General features: G+C 58.1%; 1 non-coding gene across 1 annotated transcript; it reads right to left on the bottom strand.

Moving 5' to 3' along the window:
- Positions 1-4,399: 4,399 nt before the first annotated feature.
- On the bottom strand, positions 4,400-4,498 carry LOC122905808. Its single transcript, XR_006384480.1, has one exon. It is a non-coding gene; the product is annotated as a small nucleolar RNA U13 (small nucleolar RNA).
- Positions 4,499-5,793: the final 1,295 nt, after the last annotated feature.

The following is a 5,793-nucleotide window of genomic DNA, read 5'->3' as shown; positions in this document are numbered from 1 at the left end:
GGACACAGACGGCGAGGAGGGTAGACCCGGACCCGGCGGAACCTGCCAGGAGGGGAGATGGGGGACGGCGAGGAAACAGCGTCCGTCCTCTGCGCCCCTGGCAAGGCCCAGGGGGAACCTAGAGCTTTGGGAGCCGCCGGGACAACGAGGAAAACCAGAGTTTCTCTGCTCTGGAAACTTCCTTCTGCTGCGACCGGTTAAACAGACGTCACGCTCACTAGGAAAGTCGCTCAGCTAAGACCACTGGTCCCCAGACCGCTCTGCTGGCGGCCGCTGCAGCCCGAGCCGGGAGCCGCGGGGCGACTCAGACCCGCCCACCTCCCAGCGTCCCGCTCCCACTCCCGGGGCTCCTGCGGGAACGTGGGCCGCACGTGCGGCCGAAGGAACGTCAGTCCCGTTCGTCGCCTGACCCGGCGACACCAACCCCGGGCTGTGAACGCGGCCCCACCGCCAAGCGAGAGGGTCGGGCTGGGTTCTTGGCCGCCCACGCTGAGGCCCGCGAGAGGCGGCCTCGGGGTCCCCGGGTGAGCCCCGCGGCTCGGAGCAGGGAAACGCGGCGCGGGAGGGCGATTGGGCCTTCGCGCGGCCGATCCGGGAGGGACGCAGCCCGGTGCCGCCCGTCCCCGAGGGCGCCCACGGCCCGCGGCAGAGAACCTCCCGCCTTCCGGGCTCCGCCTCGCAGACCCCCCCCCCCGGGGAATCGGACACCGGACAGCGAACCCCCGGGCCTCTGCGGCCGCCACCAGGCAGGACACCAGGCTGCGTTTCCCACCCGGTGAGAGTCCGAGAAGCGACGTCGGCGACGCCCTCGGGGCTGCCTCCAGTCTGCCCCGGCAGCGCCTGGGGGAGGGGCCAGGCTGCTGCCCGTCCCGCCCCCCCCCCCCCCCCCGCAGGGGCCGAGCCCGATTTGTTCCTCTGAGTGTGCTGCTGAGTGTGGGTGACCCCAGGACGTGCGGCGGGGTCAGCCCCGTCCTGCCGGCTGGGCTGGGGGCGCAGAGCGGCCTCTGACACAGCCAGGGTGCGGGAGGTTGGGGGGCAGCGCACCCGCAGGGAGCTCACCCTCGCGGACACACGCGTGTTTGTAAGTACAACGTCTTCCCACACGTCTTCGAAGGCCGAAACCCGCGTACTGGCCTCGAGTGGCCCCATCCTGCCAGAAGTCCTGCGGGATTGTAGGATTTGGTGTTGGGGAGCCGAGTCCGGCAGAAAGTATCCTCCAAGCTCATCAGGACAAAGAGGACTTTGGCTGGAAATTAGCTCTGGAGGCGTTTAGAAGCCACGAGCCAATCACCCCATCAGCCACATGAGGAGGAAGAGGGCTCACTTCCTTCCTCCCCCCCGCAGGCTCCACGGCCTTCTGACCACCAGGAGCTATCACAGACCCCAGCGAGTCTCAGGCATGGAGGGACCGTGCTGGTCCGTGTGCCCTGCAAGGACCGGAGGACCACAGCATAAACAGAAGCCTGACCCAGCGCCCTACGGCTGGCTGGGCTGACCTGGTCCCTCCAGGAGGGCCCTCAACCTGGCCATGTCTGTGCTGCTCCGCCTGGGGTGGCTTGTCCACAAGCCAGAAGGGACTTGGGCTGAAAGACCACCTCCCAGCGGTGCCCCACTGCCCGGGAGCTGGAACCCGGGTGAAGGTCATGTCTGCCCCAAAGGAACGGAAATGATGCTGTGATTTTAAGTGTCATGTAGCAGACATCATTTTAATCTCTCTGCTACAGGCATATGGTGTAACAAAGGACTTAGAAATTTACTGATAAAATTAAATTAAGGGGGGGGAAGCAGGCCAGTGCCAACAATGACGCCAGGAGGAGAAAGTGATTAGGGAGGGTGTTTGGAACTGGTGTCAGGGCCGTACCTCTGAAAACAGGTCAGACAAGAAGCAAGGAGCGCTTGGCCTTGGAAAAATCCTGCACACAATGAGCTGTTTCCACCGACACATATAAAATCCTGAAATAATCATTGCGGGTACAGTGTGATGGAGCCAGGGGCCGACCTGGTCTGGGACCCCCGGCCCCACTCCGTCCCCTGTGCCGGCAGGAAGCAGCCCTCTACTCTGCTCTGAGCTGGCTTCTCGGGGACTCAGCTGCCTCCCATGGAACCACGAACACGGGCTGGAACAGACCATGCACACACATCACACCGTCGCTGATGGTGGCTGGAATTCTTCCCCACTAAAGATTACATTTCTCACCAGAAGTTCTGATCTTCTTTGGGCAACTGTCCCCCTCCCGGCCACAGAAGAAAGCAACGTTTAGGCACTCGATGCCCCAACCAAGGGGCAGGCAACAGGGTCCTGCAATCCAACCCCAAACACTGCAGCCCAGTTCCAGAGCCCTGATCACTTATGGCAGGTGTTTCCAAAGACATTCCTTGGCTGCAAATATTGTCAATTCCCGCTATTTGCGACAGTTTTGTTCTATGACATCACCAAAAACACTGAATTAGTGAACACTAGACTTTGCTTGGAAGGGACACGCAGGATTAGTATCCCTGCAAGCCTCTGGCCACATGTGTTCATCAACCAATTAATGTTAAATATTTGCCCACCACACATCTAGTAAGGGGTTGATATTCAAAATATGTAAAGAACTCATGCAAGTCAAAAGCAAAACCCCCCAAATAATCCAATCACAGATGTTTTCCCAGAGCTATGCAGACAGCTAACAGATACAGGAAAATGAGCTCGTCATCAGGAAATGCAAATCAAAACCACAATGAGATCCCACCTCACACCTGTCAAGTGGGCTGGTCTCAACAAGGTAAGAGACCGCAAGTGTTGGTGCCTGTGGAGAAGCTCGTGTGCTGTTGGTGGGAATGCAGACTGGTACAGCCACTCTGGAGAAGAGCTTGGAGCCTCCCTAAAAAAATTAAATATAGAACTACCGTATGATCCCGCAACTCCACGTGGGTATATATCCACAGGAAATGAAAACAGGATCTTAAAGAAATGTCTACACCCACGGATACTGCAGCAGTATTCACAACAGTCAAGACATGGAAACAAGCCAAATGTCCTTGGATGGATGGACAGATGTATGGATGGATGGACGGATGGACAGACGGATGGATGGATGGATGGATGGGTGGATAGATGGATGGTTGGATGGATGAATGTATGGACAGACAGGTGGGTGGACGGACGGGTGGACGTGTGGATGGATGGGAAAGAGGTGTTGTATATACAGGACAGACCATAAAACCACATAACCATAAAAAGACAGGAAATCATGCCATTTGCAACAGCATGGACGAACCTAAAAGATATTGTGTTAATTGAAGTAAGTCAGACAAAGGAAGACACATACTGTGACTCCTCTTGTAGGTGGAAAATAAAAGCCAAGTTCACAGATACAGAGAACAGACTGATGGTCACTGGAGGCAAGGGGCATACAGGATGGGAGAAATGGTCGCACTGTTTTTGTTGTGGGTTTTTTTTTTTTTTTAGCTTAAATGAATTGTCCTTTTTATTAGTTTTTTTTTTTATTTATTCGAGAGAGAGAGCATGAGAAGGGGGAGGGTCAGAGGGAGAAGCAGATTCCCCGCTGATCAGGGATCCTGATGTGGGACTTGATCCCAGGACTCCAGGATCATGATCTGAGCCGAAGGCAGCAGCTGAACAGACTGAGCCACCCAGGGGCCTCTGAATTGTCTCTTTTACAAAAGGTTTTTAAAATTTGTTTGTCAGGGTGGGGGGCACAAGCAGGGGGAGCAGCAGAGAAAGAGGGAGAAGCAGACTCCCCGCTGAGCAAGGAGCCTGATGTGGGACTCGAACCCAGGACCCAGGGATCGTGACCTGAGCTGAAGGCAGACACTTAACCAAACAGGCACTCTGGTTTACCTTTTTATTTAAAAGAAGAAAAAAAAAAAAGGTGGTGAAGTCCTGGACAAGGGTCGTAGCAGTGGGAAGAAAGGGCTGGGGAGGTTCTGGAACCTCTATAAGGTCTGAGAAGGAGAGGAATGGGGACCACTCAAGCTCGGAGTTACTGGGGTGACGGAGCCTTTTATACTTCCAGAAAGGATTCTTACGACCGCAGGAGAGTCTGTGAGCTCACTCCAGCGGCCGCCGAGAGGAGGGCAGAGCGCAGGACGATGCAGGACCCGCGGCCTCTCCAAGCGTCAGCTCCCCCAGACCCGCCGGCGGACGACCTGACGGTGGGGCATCCAGACCGCTCTCCAGCCTCTTAGCCAGCGCCCCCAGTGCCCCCGGCTCCCCCAGCCTCCTGAGAACATCCCTCGCCGCCACCACAACAGCCACGGAGCCAGGGCGTGGCTGAGGTCCCCCTCACAGCCTCAGCTTCTCACCACAGCCGCCTTCAGGCCACAGCGGGCTCCAGTCCGCACCCCTGTCCCCGCTGCTGGTGTCCGGGAGCCCCATTCTGTCTTTCTGCTTCCACATCAGACGGGCAACGGGCGAGGTCGTAGCGAGCCTTGGGGGAGGCGCACGGGAAGGGTGTGAGCACCCAGTCATCACGCTGAGGAGCTACAGGAGGCTCCCGGAGCCTGGTGCTAAGCCCGGCCCTGGAGGACAGGGGGATGCAGCCCCGAGCCCGCGCACGGGGTGAACACGGCGTCCGGAAGCCCAAGCCCTCCGGGAACCTCAGCACGTGACCTCGTTTAGAAATAGGGTCTCTGGGGGCGCCTGGGTGGCTCAGTGGGTTAAGCCTCTGCCTTCAGCTCAGGTCATGATCTCAGGGTCCTGGGATCGAGCCCCGCGTCGGGCTCTCTGCTCAGCGGGGAGCCTGCTTCCTCCTCTCTCTCTGCCTGCCTCTCTGCCTGCTTGTGATCTCTCTGTCAAATAAAATCTTTAAGAAAAAAAAGAAATAGGGTCTCTGCAGGCATGATTACCATGGGGTTTGCAGTGAGACCATCCCGGATGGGCAGGTCCTAGATCGAACAGGAGCATCCTTGTCAGAGACAGGAAAGGGCCCACAGAGACACAGGGAAGAGACCAGGTAGAGATGAAGCAGAGACTGAGGGACGTGGCCACAAGCCAGGGACACCAGGAGCCCCAGCAGCTGGAAGAGGCAGGAGGCAGCCTCCCCCAGAGCCTCCAAGGGAGCGCGGTCCTCTGACACGCTGGTTTCAGCATCTGGTCCCGACTGTGGGGGTGGTGCTTTCTTACGACAGCCCGGACACTGACCACGACCCCGTGGCTGCAGCTCACACATCGGGGTCTCCAGAGCCCATCCTGAGGCCAGCGGCCCTCCACACCCTTCCCCCACCTCCAGCTCTGCCCCTGGCCTCTGCAGGTCCAAGACCCCTCAAAACCCCATTCCCCTTCCCAGAGAAACCTCCTTTGGGGGTGCCTGGGTGGCTCTGATGGTTAAGTGTCTGATTCTTGATTTCGGCTCAGGTCATGATCTCAGGGTCGTGAAATCGGGCCCCTCGACGGGCTCTGAGCTGGGCGTGGAACCTGCTTGAGATTCTCTCTCCCTCTCCTGCGGCGCCTCCCGCCCTGCTTCCCACTCTCCCTGAGGAAGGAAGGAAGGAGACAAGACAAGAAGGGAGGAAGGAATTACTTCACTCTCCAAGGTTTACAGGCCCCTTGAGCAAAACTCAGGCTCTCCACTTGCTGGGATGAATAGGCCTCCCGGCCCCTGGGGACAGCATTCACAGCATAAATGGAAGCCTGTTCCCCCAGGACAATGACTCCCATCCGTGTGCAGGGACAGAGGCGGCGCCGGGAGGCCTCCCGCTCACCGGTCCAGAGCAGTGGACGTGTTCGAAATGCAAGGTACGTGGCACAGACTCGATTGCTGAAGAGTTTGCTCTGTTTTGTTTCATGCT

The sequence above is a fragment of the Neovison vison genome, chromosome 4 (genome assembly GCF_020171115.1).
Source record: "Neovison vison isolate M4711 chromosome 4, ASM_NN_V1, whole genome shotgun sequence".
Lineage (NCBI taxonomy): Eukaryota > Metazoa > Chordata > Mammalia > Carnivora > Mustelidae > Neogale > Neogale vison.
Note: the sequence above shows the minus strand (reverse complement) of the source record. Positions and strands in the feature narration are given on the sequence as shown.